The 15,974-nt window shown below is 36.2% G+C and overlaps 1 protein-coding gene across 1 annotated transcript in view; it reads right to left on the bottom strand.

Moving 5' to 3' along the window:
• LOC118276484 (lysine-specific histone demethylase 1A) overlaps positions 1-15,974 on the bottom strand; it is a 247,857-nt gene that overhangs the window by 57,253 nt on the left and 174,630 nt on the right. The gene's annotated exons all lie outside the window — the stretch shown is intronic.

The raw sequence follows: 15,974 nt of genomic DNA, 5'->3' as shown, positions 1-15,974 counted from the left end.
GAGTTCGTGCACGCCACGACGGCCGGGCGTATCGGTGCGCCTGTAATCCGATAATAATGAATAGAAAATAGTACGGGCATCGTGGCCCAGTTGAAACTTGCCCGTAACTGGAGGCACGAGGAGTTTTATCGCGGGACATAATTCGGCCGCGGCGTCACGCGCCGTCCGCCCGACTTTATCGCGAAACCCGATGGTTCCCTAGGGTATCAAGGAGAAACAACTTGGCTAAGCTAAAAACAAATCAAATTCAAACCAAAGCCATAAAGAGAACACCAGTATATTAAGTGGAATCACCAAGAAATGTAAATGCAATAATTTCCATACCGACTACATAATAAGTACATCAAGTAGATCTAAACATTGATGGAAAAAATGCGCCATTTAATTCAAACCAGCTGTAGTCAATTTCTTCGAAATTAAATGAAAGTGGCAAATAAACTGGCCAGCTTTTACGAGACAATTAATAAACAATTCAGTTTAGTGTGGCTGAAATAAAGCTCGTATTACTAAACAATAATCCCTTGCTGTAAAATTATAGACTATCAAATGGAGGAATAAATTTTCATGTTACGACTGGACACTAATGATAGGGTGAGGACTGCCAATTTTGGTTCTATATTGTTTAAGTCCATCAAGTTTATGTGTATACCAAATTCTGTTGATGTTAAACGTAAGAAACTAGTTTTATTCATGATCGAACTACGCTCCAGTAAAGTTAGAACTGCGCCCATTTAAAGTTTTCCACACGTACGTCTCTGAGCAAAAAGTCTCGTTCCATACAATTTTAATATTAGACGAAGTGTCCGCACGATACAAACTTTGCAATCGCATCACGTTTCTAAGTTTGAAATTCGAAAACGTAAAATCAGCGTCTGAATGTAAAAATAGGAGTGTGGTTGGTATCTACCTACTTGAAGGAAGCACACAGGGCACGTTTCTTCACGGTGACACCTATCCAACGATTTATAAAAATTGACATCTCTTGCATCGGCAGCCTCAAAACTGTACAAGTATAAAAAGTTATAGAAACTATATTTTTGGGCCAGATTAAGTGAAATATTGTACAAAATTTAACAAAAAAATAACATGAATATATTTCTTCGGTTGCATTTTTTAGTTTGCTACTTATTCAATCATTCGGGCAATCTCTGTCAAAGTTTTCTTAGCCTATTGCTAAGATTGCTCAGTTTCAAACTTCATTAAGAAGTATATTGTAACGTGAGCAATTAATCATCGTAAAAAGTTGGTTTTCAGTATTCGCACTATGCTAGTAACTTAGTGCTATAAAGTTTTTAACGTGATCAATAAGTTATGTTTAAAAGCTTTTAAAATACCTTAAAGTCAGTTTTTGGTTCAACTATACAAAATAAATTTATCAACTGTGGTCTCTCTAATTTTGACACGAGAGCATGATCATGATGATGATGAGAATAAGAATGATTTTTCTATGGGTTTAGTTTATATATAGACACACTCATAAAATCTAAAACAAAAAAAAACCAAATATCATACCGTATACCGTTCTGCAACTCTGCACCTATATGAATTTATCAAAATTCTACATCAAAATTAAAGAGAAAGAAAACTTTAAAATCAAGTCTGGAACTCCCATTTTCATCTACCATCACCATCACCAGTAATGTCTCCAATAAAAACAAACAACAAAAACTTTGTATGCAAACTAGCAACATAGCATCGGATATAGGTAATCAAAATTTTATGGGCTACTAGCAAACAACCAAATATACAACATATTGTGTGTGTGTTCTTGCATGTCATGGAAGGACCTGAGCTTTCGACCCAAAAAAATCAATTAAGACCCAATTTCATACCGATCACGGTACTCTTTTGTTCATTGTATAACGGAAACAGCGTACCCTTGGTTGATTCTACGACCAATCGATTCCGTATATTAGGCTTCCGTCAGAAAACAAACTGGGCCGATCCGGCGCTTCTTTGTTCCATTGTAGCCCGCCCTTTGTTCTACCGTCGCGGATAAATTATTTTCTACGATCCTTCTTAGCTCCTATCTCGTTCCATTTCTCCCGTATTAGTTCCAGCCGATGCGCAACAATTACGCCCTTTATGTCTGGATGACGCGAAAATCATCCTGTCTTGCCCTACAATTTTACGCTTCAGTATTCCATCTTCGGTTTAAATTAGAAACACCGAAATCAGAGTAAAATATTTAAGCAATTAATGGACCGCGATAATTAGGTACTGAACTCATAATATTTATCGAATTCTTAAGTTTATGATGCAATGTTTCATATTTGCAATATCCCGCCCAACGAAGAGGATAAAATTAACGCATTTATAATATTCTTCGAATAATAAACTTTCGCTGCCTTCTCAGATATTTTATTACATTTTTTACTGTGAAACACTTTATAACATTTATATAGAGGTCAAATAAAATTTTGGGAAGGATACTTTCATTATAGTACCAATCATAAAAAATACATAAATATGAGTGATTAAGGTAGGCAGACGTCACACTGGACACGTTGGCTTCATTCGAGAGAAATAACGTTTTACGACAAGACGCAAACAAAGTAAAATTACGGACATAGCCGCTTGAAACCGCTTCAACTGAGCTTAATTACATTTTTAACTACATACGGGTTCATTTAAAAAGTTGTCCTCATCTGATTACCTTTCATTTTATTGCCATCTTCCTAGAGTATTACGTTAGTAACTAGTCGTACTTAAGAAATTCTTTTTAATGACAAATAATAATATAATTTAAGATTAAATCGAAACAGTCAGTTCTGTTATATTGGCATTTCAAAAAAGTAACGTAAAATATCCGACAATGTCTTTAATTTGACATTTTTATTATGGTTCCCACAAAATAGTTCCCTAATACACAGTAATTAGTGCGATAAGAGGTGGCGGTCGTGACGCGATCAATCGATGCCACTTTGTAGTGATAACTCGCCTTGTCGCCAGCCGCCGCTCGCTGTTGATTGATAGAATAAACCTGCCTACCACTTAGCCAACAACTACGGGAAATTAAGACATTCCCAGCGCTAATGGAAAATGTGATCCATCAAACGACCCGAAATTAAGTCGAGGTACTATTATATCGAATGGCCTACATCTTTATCTAAATGACGGCAATATTTTTTTATGGAAACAATTAGGACAGTAACCCTTTATGGTTGACAAGCGTTGTAAAATGAGCGTTTGATGTCGACAATGAAGAGGCAAGTGAATGTCTGTAGGGTGAACGTGACAGTAAGCGTCACTCGTTGAGATAATTAAGCGGTGAGCCCCAATGCCGCGTGGGGCTGCACCTCGGCACGGCGACAATGATCGTTGAGTTGGAGTACCCTACTGGTAAGGCCCGGTCCTGAATAAGGACCTGCTGTGTGGTGCAAATGAAAAAAGTCAAGCGGTAAGAAAATGCCACCTAAAAGTGAACAGTAATCGTTTTGTGTAACACAAGTATGGAAAACATCTTAAAGTACTGTCTTTTTATATGAAAATTCAATAAGCACACGCAAAACACGATCTTCCTAATTATTTTTTCTCACTAAACTTCTTTTTAGCTTGTAACTTCGACCAAAACTCATCTGTTGCGCCAGTCAGGTGAAAACAGCTCCCATTTGTAAGGAAAAACAAATTGCTAGTCTCATTACGACATTCGGAAAAGTTCACAGTGATTTCACAGTTCATTCAATTTTGATGGCGTCATTAGAGCTTCATTTGTTCGTAGCGCCTTGAAAATAGTAGCTTTCATTCGCTTTGATTGTGAGCCTTTGATTTATGTTTGTAGGATATTCTAATGAGAAAATAGCGTACAAAGACAATTAATTTGTATGTTCCTATCAATAATTATATGGTTTAAGATGTGGGGTAAACCGTAAGTATTCAAAATGGAAAAAATACATGACTAGACCACTCAATTTGATCTATAACTATGAAAATATTAACAAATATATAAGTAGTAAAACAGTTAAGTAAGTATCTATATAAAAAGAGTATGTTTGACAATTGAACCAATAAACACAACCGTAGTTTGACCGGATGGGTCCGTTATTTAAGAGAAATATTTTTCGAATAATATTCACAGGCAGTAGGTTAAAACTCAACAAAGAAAGTATTAGACATGTCGGTACACTGACAGGAAGTCTGACCGGGGTCATTTCACACTCGGTCGAGTTTCAATTTGCCGAAGACCCGCTGCTTCTGTTTATCGATGGGCTGCGGTCTTTTGACACAATACAGCATTGTATGACAGTGAAACACGCGAAAAATATTTTATATCCAATGAAATACTATGATATTCCATTATAAATCTCAACTAAAACTTCGATATAATGTTTACCTACAATAGAATGTTTACCTAGGTAACAAATCAATAAAAATACTTATAGTAAACAAATAATTTTATTTGAGATTCATGTTGCCACTTCTAGTTTTATAAGTATCCCTGATTCAATTATTTTCTAATTGAAAAGCGTTGTAGGTTGTAAAGAGAATAATATAAAAACTTCACAAATAATGGTCTGAGCAAACGCAATATAATAATAATAATAAATGCCGAATCGCACAAGTAAGGAATTATTGACTGACGCCTGAGCAGCCATTATTCTATAATTGCTACAACGAGTCCGCCATTGGCAAATTGCAGTCGTAAAAAATGAATTTCGACAAGCGGTATGTAAATAAAAATTACAAGTATCGTCCGGAGGAGGCGTAGCGGGATGAATAATATTTGACATGCAGTAAATATTAAATTGGATGAAAGGATCTTGGTTGCAACAAAAAACGGACGGTATGCCGACTGACAATCATAACTGAACGGACTCACGGCCAAAACGGCGACTCATCGTAACTCTGTTAAACTTACAAGGTAAGGACGTGTTATCTCAATGTTTCAACAATAGAATAGTTCTCAATGCATTGTAAAGAGTAGGTAAGACAAAAAATAGATAATGCATAGATATCACGCCTCTAACACGGTCGATGCTCTGCGCTGACAGCTTTAATTAAATTCGCCGGCGGCGTACTGTTTTAATTTGTTTTAAAACAAATCTAATCAATAAACATTCAAAACGTCAAGCACGAAAACGCGTCGGCCATTCAAATATTGTTTCTCGAGCCAACACCGGGGGAATTATCACGATGATAAATAAGATACACGGGCGCTGGGACAAGGGAGCCAATCACCATACATCACCGGGAAACATCCAAATAAAACTGAGTGAAACAAAAAGGTATGTGTTTTTGTGTCATGAACAGAGTGCCAAAGGAAAACAAATTGTAGCAAGGGAGAGATTGTATCATGCTAGGCGCCTTCAAAGACGTGAAAACTAATTAAGATCGGACGCTTTTCTAAGGCGATAACTTGCAACGGACAGACGGCCGGACGTATTTGGGTATTGGCAATCAAAACAATTAACTTTTTGCCGTGTTCACCTCTATCTAAACAAAACGGATATAAGAGGAGTTTTTTCATCGTTCAATGACCTAATAGTTTGATTTAAGGATAAGCTCGTCTTTTTGTAGCAATTTAATTCAAATAATACAAACAATATTTGATAAGTCAAAAGTTTATTAAAGATGATTCAAAACACACGAAATTCGCGTTAAAACAACAAGCGGAAATTACAAAAGTTTCTAACAAAATAAAAATAAAAGCCCTAACTAAACGCCGCGGCGCGATCGAAGCGTGAAATAAATAAAATGGAAGCGCCTCGCAAACGAGAAAAAAGGTATAAAAATTGTGGCGTTAATTTTCCAGCGAGATTTCCCAGCAGTCTCTGGGCAGGGGGAAGGCGGCGCGTGCACTGGACACGTGAATTAAAAACGTTAACAATGGCATCGCGACTGGCTCCTTAATGAACTCGCGCCCGGGGCGTCGCCGTCGCCACACCGCCGCATCGCTAGACATCTCTACAAAACGCCATCAAATTACAAGTGCCGTGCGACGAACCATTCTAAATAATCCTGTCTGTTAAACATCATAAAAAACTCCTTTGACTTTGACATTGACTTTAAGTTTTGTTCATTTAGAAAAAAAATATTTTACTATTAAGTAGCGGATACTTATTAAAAAAATGTATTATCAAAACTGCTACTACACATTTATGCAAGTACTGGAAGCGTGAGGTCAGATGACTGTAAATTAACCCGTACCTACATGTCATGGAATTACTATAATGTGATAATAGCGAGGCGCTTGCCCAGCAAAGACACCATTCAGCCTACCGGTGGGAACTGTCACTTAGATTGGCAATTTGTCCCTTGAATATTCAGTATTATAGCCAGATAATTACCTTAGTAAATAACGAGCATAGCCCCCATGCCATAAAAGAGCAAAATTTCCGCTGCGAGAGGGAAAAGGCGTTATTGAAAAAGAGGCGAGCTGATATATAAATAAAATACGGGTTCAGCTATCGGCGGCTTGTTATCGCATGCCTCGATCGTAGGAATTACGCCAAAGTATCGGTTATTCAAGCGGCCGTGGGCACAGTTTGCTTTGCACTCGCCGCCAAGTCGCTAGTGCCGCTACCTCGTTATAATAATGTGAACTTCGGGAATTGCGACTTCTTAAGAGTAGAGCCGATAAAATATTTAACATTTTTGGGGAACCCCTAATAAAATCGAGCTATTGAATGAAATTGGGTCTATAAATCTATTTAATCGCATAAACAATCTTATTAGGATTCCAAATTCATTATCATTTTAATCAATGAAATAGCGTTAACATATCCTACGACGTAAGATTATATTTTGTCAAAAAAAAAAACACATAAAAACAAAAAAAGTATTTTTGAACAATAATGCAACTGCAAGACTTTCGCTGTTCGACGCCAGAAAGAATTTCTTTTACATACATAATAATTGCGAGTTGTCTCGGGGCGTCACGATCCTGATGCATAATGACAAAGTGCACAGTGACGTGAAAATTGCTCTACGAACTGCTGCGGTGCGCTTCATACCTTGGTTACTACCTCACACATATATTTACAATTATGAATGTAATTATTACCGAATGAGTCTGCGGTGCTAGGTTAAGCGGTGTTCCCGTGCATGTTTTCTTAAGGTTTATTTCAATGTATCTCTTGTAAAGTACATACAAGGGCATTACTTACATGGTAATGAATAAATGATTATGTACTTTCACTTCTCATCTGTTAAGTTCATGTTGCTACTCCAGTAGGCACCTTAGGTTTGATTTGACCTTAATGAAGTTTTACATTAACATTTTTTACGATTGTGGAAATTATCCGGTTCGTAATATTCATTCAAAAGAGATGACAGTGAAGTGGGCACTAACTGGAACATTTCATGCGATATAGTAGTTAAGTAATAACTACTTAATAATCGCAATGAATATTAAAAAATAAAAGCTAAAACCGTCGTAAAAGTTGAACTTGTTGTCTACATAAAATGCATTTTAAAACAGACTTGCTCAACAAGCTAGCGTTTATAATAATAAATAGTTATTGCAAATTCAAAACATGCCGAGATAACGAAGTTCTAGACCTTAAAGACGTCTTGCAATTGATTGACAAGAACAGAATAAGAACCTTCACGCCTAGTGGTGTAAAAACAAGTCTACAAGTAACCATTTATAGAGCTTGCACCCACATACAAGTAATGCGAGTGAAACTAATTAATATTTTATTAAAAACGACACACTTTAATACAAAAAATAAAGAAGTAAACACGACATAAAAATGAGTGCAACACTCGTAATTATGGTACGAAAATAAGAGATAGGTAGCAAATAAATTACAAGATAATTAATTAAACCATTAATCAAAACTAACCAGCAAATATATTGAGGATATTAATAACACATAATATAACTTATAACGCCCGCTCACTCATTCACAGCAGCTATAACAAATGGCGAAGTTGGAAGCATGAAATATAAACGACATCATTTGAATTATTCCCTTTAGAAAACAATCTTAATACTTAATGGCATATCTAGAACCACTTTATCTCAACAAGTCGAGCCGGTTTCAGGACAAGTGACGTTGAATCCAGTAATTGTATGCTCGATCCGTCGCTTGCGCATCTGAGATAACATGACTAATTTGTGATGTGCTAATCACATCACCATTATTTGCATGTCAAGCTTTCCTCTACGCTATTTGCTTTATATTTTGTTTATTTAAGCTTAAGAATGTATTTAGGAATTAAAATGTGATTTCTATAAAATACAGGTGAAATGAATCTGTAGCAAACTTTACTTGACACACATTGAAAAGAGTCCGTCGCCGAACACAAATCCTTAGAGCGCTCAGACGTAATTGGATTTCGCTCACAATAAGCCCCTGCCGACTAATTTCGTGAAAATAAAATTTGCTCACAAAAGCTACAACACAAAAAGGCAAATAAAATTTGTATGTGTCAAGACAGTTAAATTGAGGTAACGAGATGCTTTCCAAAAGCATTCGGGACGAAGGTTCGCTCAAAAGCAATCTGCGGGCTCGAAGCGGACACGAATATTCCGCCTCAAGTGTTTGAAATTGAAAGATGAAGCCCCTTGCAGATCATTTATAGAGTCAAAGACGCTATTTCTGCTGAAAAATCTTTGTAACCTCATTATATTATAATGTTTATAAAAGATATCTACGAAAAATTATCTAATAGTCTCAGAGAAAAGATTTTGACTAGGACGAAAATAAAAAATTGTACTTGGTTGAATTAAAATAAGGCAGCTGTCACTCTGTCGTCAAATTTGGTAGCTAATAACACCTTGATTATTTAATGACTGAATAGCTTTTACACAAAAACTATTGAGAAATTTCAAGATATATTAAATTCCTAAAATTCAAGATTGCCTCAATCATAAACTCATAACCTTTTGCGAGTACCAAATATCAGGTATAAAATTTTCTGACTCTGTAAATTTATGTTCCTTTTTATTAGGTTACTAGGCAATTTAAAAAACACATGAAATAACAAATTCAACGAAGTTATTATTAGAAATAGTTGTCGTAATTTTATTGTCAAAGTTACACAAACACTGTGTTGGAGCGTGAGTGATCCATCCTGCCGCAAGTCTCAATGCCCTTATTTCCTTCCTTGATAACCACATTACATACGCAAACCTATAATTTTTTAACAATTCAAAATAAGTTCCACTTTATAAAGACATGAAAATTATAGCTTTCATTAAGAGCGAAAACTCTGTTGATTTTTGCAGTCAATAAGAAACAGTTGTAAAAAGGTGGAATGCCTCATTGATGGTCTGTATATGGTGCTATTGAAAATGCCAGCTATAATAAAGATAATAACAGGGAACATATAAAAGGTAATGTCTATTTATATGCTTATTAACTTCACAAAAGAACGAAGTCGGAATCTGGTCTAATCAAAAGGGGAGATGCTACTTACTGCAAAAGTCGGCAATGTGTGAACTGTTCAAGGTATTAATTATAAAAAGATTCTTGGTACAATCGAATTGCACCAATTCCTTATTGAATTATAGCAGACAACTTGAAATACCTTAGTTTTCTGTTTAAGGGTAAGTTAGTTTGAAATTACAAGTTGTTATAACGAGTAGCAACAAAGTGTGGTCGGGCGTTGTAATCTGCAGCAATATTTACCGCCATATATAGCAGCATCAAATGTTGGCACAGCAATCGAATTGGAACGAGATACGAAAGCAAAGCGCGAATTGTATCGCCCGCGGGCACACTTGCTACGACTTGGGAATGCGCTCGCGATGCATCCTCGATTTGCTGTCGATAATTTAATTGGGTACCTGACATTTAATCAATACGCTTGATTAAATTAATTGAACGATACAAACCGATGTACTTTTATGGAATATCGTAGTTACTCGCTTTGGCGGTGCAGGGTTGTTGCCCTTTTTTAGTTAAGTTCGTAATCGATAAATACCGAAGGCGTGGCTGTCACTTTGATTACACCTCTATCTGTTTACACCAATTCGTCAGGGTTATGGTGTGAGGTTAAAGTCTGTTTTTGTAAAATATAATTTGAATAATTATTTATGACTTTAGTTGAAAGAGCACCATCCGGTTTTTTAATAGAATTTCTACAAACGATCCCATAAAGTTATTGTAACAGAAAGTGACTGGCTATTAAATTAGACAATGGAATATGAATAATGAATGATCACAAGCGTAATGTATTAGAGAATGAGATTAGTGTCACTATAAATTGCAAAACAACATGTAGTCGAAATACAGTGCGTGTAGTAATTTGATTCGATGTACGTAATAATGGCAGGCAATTTCGCTGCGTACTTAAATAAGACAGCCACAAAAAGTGGCCGTGAGAGTAGTCTTCAGAGTTAATACAGCGTTCACTTTCTAATGTTATCAAAGCATTAAGACGACTCAACTGTATCTACTTTTTGTTTATTATTGTACAGTATTTATCGCCGAACAATAAACAATAAACGGTATTATCACTGCAATTTAGAAACGTTTCCGTACGAATTGATATTTTTTGCATCAAAAAACTATTTCACGGATCAATAAACATGAAAGCATATTCTATAAATTGAATTAGATCTGTACGTGAGTGAAAACTTTATATCCGGGATCGTGAATTTCTTCAAATCGACAGTTAGAGATGTTTAAATTATGAATAATGTAAGTCCATGATTCATGTCGACAGATTGGTATTAAAAGCAGAAAGTGAATGGTTAGGCGCGTCGTTTTCCCCTGATACCTGTATAGAAGCCTAGCCTCCCTGATAAATGGGCCTCGTCAGCCGGACAGCACCTAACACCGGAAGCGTAGACTGATTTATGTCTTTTACTACTATTATTTAGAAAATCTGCAAATCGTAATACGCTCACATATAAGTTGGTGCAAAGATTAGATGTAGATTATTTTCCAGAGGATACACAGAAATTTAAATAAAGTTTTAAAGTTAAGTTTTTAAATTAAATAATAACTACGTAGAATATTTTTCATTTAGTATAAAAAAAAACAAATAAGAAAGTCGATATAGTTTGCTACAATATTGTTTATTTGTGAGAAATCCCGCGGATCATAAATAATGTCCGAATCGCAACACAGTACGAGATAACACAAAAAGTGATACAAAGGCGAAGCATTCGATACCTTTTCGTAGAAAGACGAGGAAAGAATTCAAATTTAAAAGTGACTTTGGGACGCTAAAGCTTAACAAAATGAAATAGAATAAAGACAAAGATGACCGACGATCTTTGCTATTTTAACCGCGTTACTTAGGGCCGATGATATATGAATTAATTGATGTATGTTTTCTAAGTAAAACAAACTAATTCATATTAAACAGAACATGTCTAAAAATAAGAAGCAGCATCATCAAACATAATCTTATCAAGACATCGGCCAGAAAGAGAAGCGATGGTCCATAACACAAGAACGATCTTCATTCAAAATGCAGATAATTGACAAATAAGATTTGATACTCGCTAACTGGAGCGTGAAATTTAAATCAACGACAACAAACAATTCCGTGGCCATAATAGAAACGAATGCCAAACTTCAGAACTCCATTAAACCGGCACCCAAACTTCCCATTTGGGCGCGAGCAAGCGCGCTCAACGCAGAAATGTATATTTTATTCATCTCTACAACATGCCGCGCCTCCACGATTGGTATCCGATAAAACTTCACTAAGCAAAAATAAGCAACACGAATAAGTGTACCTGTCACTCGGCCCTTGTTCTTGTTTCTAAAATTTGTATAAAATATTCCGAAGTGGCAGCCTCGCTGACAATGGTTTCTGTGGCGAATAATAAGACTAACAGAATAAATAACATGAAAAGGACTCCAAGAAAATAATATTTGAATTTCAATTTAAACCTGGCCTAATAGTAACAATCGGGTCTTGTAACATAATTATGTTCTTGTCTTAAACATTTTCTATCGTTCAGACTCAAACTTAAGATGAAAATGGAATTTCCTTTCCAAAACGGAATCGTTTCATCAAAAGCGTTAAATACAACACATACCAATGTCCTACTGGGAACTGCATTAATCCTTAATTCTTTACATTTTAAGACTCGCCAAGTTTCTTCGAACACCGATCGACAATACGTGTCAGTCATTCCATTAATGTCTCGATTTCCTAAAACAACGCAACTCGCGGCCTTTGAAGAAATATTTGACGCTTCGGCGACAGAGATGTTTTCTCACGTGTTTTGTTTTAGATCTAATCGTGGGAAAGAAAAACGCGGAGCTTTTTTAGGTTGTTATTACGATTATATCGGTTGTCAGACACAATTCAGATACTGATCACATAGATTAGTCGTTAACTAACCTTTATTGACGTATTAGTAAATCTAGATGTGCGAATGTGATACACAAAAAGCGGTTTGTCTAGCGCAGACTGTCGTAGCGGGTGGCGGACGGTGTCCGGCGTCACAATAGCACAATTAAAATGCCAACAAGTCCGGTTGCCAGCCCAATCCAATTACAGTGGACACCGATTCCAAAGAGTAATTGGAACTGAGACTATACGGGAGCCGGCAAAATACATGGAAGGGAGCGCGCCAGGAAGGACTTCTGTCGGCAATTACTATTTAACCCATGCGACTTTATACGTACTGTCACTTCGGTACTGATGACATTTATAAGATAAGGGTAGTATGTATCTAAAAGAAGTTAGTACCATCATTATTGTAAACCACTTTACTAAAGAAAATATGCCAGTCACTTTTTCTACTTCACTTAGTTTTCCCAAACCTATCAGAAAAGCGAATGGCTTAAGGGACTTGGGAGAACACAATGTAACGCAGATGTTTGGCTCTACCTGCTGATCGAAAAGGAAACTACGTTAAATTGTAAAACAGACCACTTGCAGCACATTCAATCTATTCGCTTTAGTGTTCACGTTACATTTTATAAGCTCAGACAAAAGTTCTGCCGAAATTGAAACAAGACGCAAGATCGTCTATAAAATCAGATGTGGCTATACAAACCAATTGTTAGTTTTCTGTCGACTCAAAGGACCAATGTAAATTCGATTTTATTTTCATTCAGCTTAGGAAAAAAAAGTTCCTTATTTTCAAGCAAAACCATAATCATTAGTAAAAAATATTGTGTCAATACTCATACTACATTATTTCTTCCAAGATCCTACCTAGTTATGTAGGTGTATATCCCACCCAAAACATAAATGTGAAAGGCTGCCAAGTTCGATAATATTGGAATGCTTCGCCTATAAAAGAAGTGAGATCTAAATAAGTACCAAGTTCCATACACAGACCTCAGTTAAAAATGATATAACAAGTTGGCAAGTTTTCACACACTTTTTTATAAACCTACTAAACGCAATGAGTCAAGTATATAATTTTCTATTAAAACTTGCCAAGTTATATCATTTTTAACTGAGGTCTGTGTATGGAACTTGGTACTTATTTAGATCTCACTTCTTTTATAGGCGAAGCATTCCAATATTATCGAACTTGGCAGCCTTTCACATTTATGTTTTGGGTGGGATTTCATTTATTTTTGTAAGGTTTATTTTCTTTTTTTCTTATTTTACTTTACTTTGACTAAATACAAACCTTCGTAACGAATTTTAGGTCGGTACGACCATTGGAATATATAGATAATTTTTTTGTTTTAGTTCCTTAGGGGTATGAATTTACACCTTCAATATTTTTAAAACCGACTCACACTTGGCCATTTTCAGATTTTTTCCTTTACCTTGACCTAAAGACCTACCTCCATGCCAAATTTCAAGTCAATACGACCATTGGAAGTGGTCTAGGTTTTTGATGAGTGAGTGAGTCAGTCAGTCAGTGAGTGTATAGTAAAAATAGCGATTTTCTGACGTCAATATCTCAAGACCCACAATAGGTACATTAATGAAATTTTGTATTTTAGATAAGTAAGTAGATCTCGACAGATACTAGAAATTTCATATGCGTAGATAAAATAGATTTTGAGTTATAGGTGGGTCGAACTTGGCCCGAAATGGTTCGTGTAATATAACCCACGGCCGGTGTGTCGGTTTTTTGCTCGAACTTGGCGGACACACTGCCGTGTGTCTAGATTACAGTACAAGATTTTTAAATTAACGCTACAAATGACTCAAACGTTCCAAAATACGATTTATTGAACATTATCATTCCGAGATATGCTTCTTATCTACTCAATTACTTTAAATAATTTAAGCATGCACCGTAATGCCGCAACCGGAGAAAACACTGGCCGACGACACATAAAATTGAAACGAATGTACGCGTTATCAGTTGTTTAAATTAATTTAAATTATAACAGGGAGATCATTCGACCGCTATTTATTAAAGGAGGTACTTAACAGCAAGTTATGGTCAGCCGCAAGGTGACAAATTAAGATATGTTAATGGGTATGGCCGGTCACTGGCACCCGAGGGATGTTGAACCGCATTAACCTTATTCAACTTCCTCGTGGTGATCATTTAAATAAACTTACCAAGCAGGACAGAGGAGTCAGTAAATGCCAAAAATAAATCTGGCAGACCGAGCGCAGAGAATACACAATGTCAGATTAAAATGGAACTTTGAAAAAATTACGAGACATCCGCGGTATTGTAGGCGTTACTTTAAATGTATTTTCGCATTGTTGACAATTCGCGAGGGCAAGCGGTGCGTAACATAAATATCGGACACAGTGGGCACGCTCCCGAATGCAATCGACGGTAAATAAATCGGTGAGCATCTTTTCAGTTGGACGATGTCGGTAGGCCCCCGGCGGCGCCGCGCAGTAAATTGCACCGAAAAAGAACGAGCCAATATGGCAGCCGTATCGAACGGTGCTAAGTTACGATCGGGTGCGACACGGGGCGCTAAGTGGCCTATCGTGTTTTCAAAAATTCAAAAACCGGGATTGTCGTTTAGGGAAAGAGACACAGGATCGACGGTTGAGAGCTGACCCATTAATCAGGCTTAAAGGGGTCATGAACGTTTCCGTACAATGCCAGTGTCGAGACATTTAGATGGCCCGGACAGTGTCATCAAGCTATACATGCATGGAGATTTATAAAAAAATAGAAAACACCTACACAAGTTCGCCAGTATCAATTCTCTCTTATAGGCATACAAAGAGAAGCATATGAAACAAAAAACACTCCAAATAATCGGATTCGAATTTAAAATCGAGTTTTACCATCCGGCATAAAATTGGATTAGCTTTGGTATTCAGATTGCCAATTTATTTTAATAATAGGTACATCTTAGTGTGCCTAAAATATTCACGTTCATGCTAGTCTCCAGAGAAAATGACGGATTATATTATAAGTAGCGTAGGCGAGAGACCAACTTCTTGCATAACTTTTTATCATTCAAAATACAATTTTTCCGATGAAAACGAATGTAGTATCTAGTTACCAAAAAAAAAAATTAAACTAAGTTAAAACTATCAGGACCATCCAGTAAAGAAAATCAGTTCATAATTTCCCCTTCATTTCCCCAATCTTTCACTCCTACATAAAACAGAATGTTGCGAGTGCAAGCAGTCCATTTCACGCCCAGTTACCCTTTTATATAAGACTCATAGTGATAACCAAACATGAATATTATTAACGTATTCATCTCGTATATGGTCTCTTCAGTTTAACTGAACCAGAAGTTCGTTAATCCGTCGAGGTTACATACAAAGGAAACTGCGGTGAGCCTGAAAATTAAGTTGGCTCGCTCTATTGCCTTTAAATTAAACCACGGCTCTACTGAAACTGTACTTATTACAACAGACGTTCGAGGTTTTACCTTTGAACTTTTTGAGAGATTTATGTTGAATGTGTTTCAACTTAATCGAACCTGAAATATTTGATCGTTTTATGTTTACGCATACTTCTCTATTTTGTAACCACAATCTAAGCCTGTGTTTAGATGGCCAGCGTTAAGCGAATTTTTGTATAATTGTCATAATTTATTTACCTCAATCTACTATGATAATTTAGAACGTTGACTCAGTGATATCATGCGCTATTTTATATTTTCAATCCCGATAATAGGTAAGCAATGTTTGCATCATTTAGTTAAAATTCATAA

The sequence above is a fragment of the Spodoptera frugiperda genome, chromosome 31 (assembly GCF_023101765.2).
Source record: "Spodoptera frugiperda isolate SF20-4 chromosome 31, AGI-APGP_CSIRO_Sfru_2.0, whole genome shotgun sequence".
In the NCBI taxonomy this organism is placed as follows: Eukaryota; Metazoa; Arthropoda; class Insecta; order Lepidoptera; family Noctuidae; genus Spodoptera; species Spodoptera frugiperda.
Note: the sequence above shows the minus strand (reverse complement) of the source record. Positions and strands in the feature narration are given on the sequence as shown.